This window comes from Clarias gariepinus, chromosome 8 (assembly GCF_024256425.1).
Source record: "Clarias gariepinus isolate MV-2021 ecotype Netherlands chromosome 8, CGAR_prim_01v2, whole genome shotgun sequence".
NCBI classification, from domain to species: Eukaryota; Metazoa; Chordata; class Actinopteri; order Siluriformes; family Clariidae; genus Clarias; species Clarias gariepinus.
Window position 1 is genome coordinate 7,588,531 of NC_071107.1, and position 2,520 is coordinate 7,591,050.

Consider the following 2,520-nt stretch of genomic DNA (forward strand, 5'->3'; position numbering starts at 1 on the left):
GCATCAAAGAAATATTAACTCATACACACAAATGAAACAAACCACTGCTTCGTTTAACCCAAACCAGAAACACTGCAATGAAACAGACTGTAATAAAATTATACACAGGCATAAATAACAAAGAGAGAAAGAAAGAGAGACAGAAAAACTGTCTGGCTACAGAACTGGCACATTAAATAAACACACTGGTTATTGGTTGTATTTCCCTTTACAGATCAGACACAGAATAATTTAAAAAAAAATTGGCCTTAAAAAGGATTATGATATAAGCCTCAGTATTAGGCCTGATTTATGCATCAAGTCTACACTAGTGGCATATGGCACTGTAAGCATTTATACTTGTACAGTGGTGTGTCTGTAACTCTGCAATCACACTGCCAAGCCACTAGTTGGCATAGGGTTTTTATGCCATTATGACGAGGCTCTTCGCCACTCTCTGCTGTACTTCAAATAATAGAGAATGAAACTGAGTAAATCTTGTTGGAGATTATAGATTACTTACTTAAAATACTATTTTGTTTATTTTGATATTTCGATTTTTGGCAAAATTACTGAAAAAAATTTTTAGGGACAAAAGAACAAAACAAAACAAAGCACTGATTTTTCTTAATCAAACTTAATCACTGAGTAATAAATCTGCAATAAAAAAAAATCTAATGTTTTAAGAATCATTACAAAAAAAATAAAAAATTAATGACAAACCAGTGACAACAACAATAACACTGTGCTGATCTTTTGTTTTAAACTATATGAAGTATATCAGCAGTTTAACTGCAGAATGATATATAGTAACTTAATTTTTACAGTTTTGTGAAAAACAAGTTATTTTTGCAAATAAAGCAGTAAGTAAAGTGATAGAGAATATTTTGTGCATGATTTCTTTTGGGCACATGGGTGTTCATGAACACATCAGAGCTGTGTTCGGTTCGCAAGTTCTCCCTCTGCTTGTTTGGTTTCCTATCGGTACTTCGGTTTCATCCCACAGTCCAAATACATGCAGATCAGGTTGACTTGCATTACCAAACTGCCGGTAGTGTGTGTGTATGTATATGTGCCCTAAGGTGGATTGGCACCCTGTCTAGGGTGTACCCTACCTTGGGCACAAAGTCTTATCCTTGTCAGGATATGTGCTATAGAAGATGATGATGAGATGAAATGATTTTCTAATATCTGTGACTTTTTCATAATTTTTCAAAATGCTATAACTATAGCTTTGTCCCAAATGGATACAACTACAGGATCAGCCAGCAGTTGTGTTTATGGTTATTTAATTATGTGATTTAGTATCAAAATATATTGGTTGAGGTTTAATATAATGCTTTGATTGTGATTTAGCTCATGCTTTGATTGGGATTGTGTAGTAAGACAAACAGTGGCAGTGGCAGCAAATTAGATCAAGGAATAAAGTGTAGATTTTGGTTTTACAAAAGATTAATTACAATTTTAATTACTAAGATTTTTGAAGATCAAGAGAAATGTTATGAACAATACAAAAGCCCAGTTTACAGCATCATCAGGCCTGCCTTCTGCCAGTTTTAGCTTCACTTCAGTAGTAAGTGGGAGCACTTCAGAAGGCTCCACTCATGTTCATGTCAGATTAATTTATTAATTTATTAATAAATAAATAAAATGATACAAATCCAGTAATGCCCCATGTACGTGGATGTGTTTAGATGTGGAGATTTGACATATGGAAGAGTTTTTTTTACTCATGCATTGTACTCCTGCTTAAAAATGTCCAAATGTTCCTGAGAATGTGTGCTGTGATGTCTGTTTCCTGCTGTAGTAATTATCCTGGTGCAGTGTGGGATTTTACAGAACTAGTACCATAAAAGCTTAAAAATGCAAACTGTTTCCCATTTTAGTTAAACCTCAAAGACGTGCAGAAATAACTTCTAAATAAATAAAGTGATTTAAAACATTGAGAAAATGAAATGGTGCAAGTGGTCAGAGTGGACTCGAGCTCCAGAGATGGCTCGTCTGAAGACAAACCGAGTTTTCCTGAGAGCAAGACTCACATGTGGAACTGATTATGAAAAATACACTCAGGTTTCACTCACATCTGCTTCTCTCTCTTTCTTTCTCTCTGGGCTGTGTGAGGAAAACGAGCACAGAGATCAGGGGCAAAAACATGGAGAAATCTCTAACAATAATGTAAATATGGGTTTTGTAAGAATGTACTGAAACAAGTGCACTTCATCTTGAGTGACATAAAGTAGTACACTCCAGGCTGAGTGATGTAGAGTGCACTCAGGTCTGAGTGATGTAAAGTAGTGCACTCCAGTCTGAGTGATGTAAAGTAATGCACTCCAGTCTGAGTGACATAAAGGAGGGCACTCCAGTCTGAGTAACCTGAAGTAGTGCACTCCAGTCTAGGTGAACTAAAGTTTTGCACTCCAGTTTGAATGATGTAAAGTAGTGCACTCCAGTCTGGTTGCCGTAAAGTAGTGCACTCCAGCTTAAGTAATGTAAAGTAGTGAACTTCTGTCTAAGTGACCTAAGGTAGTGCACACCAGCTTG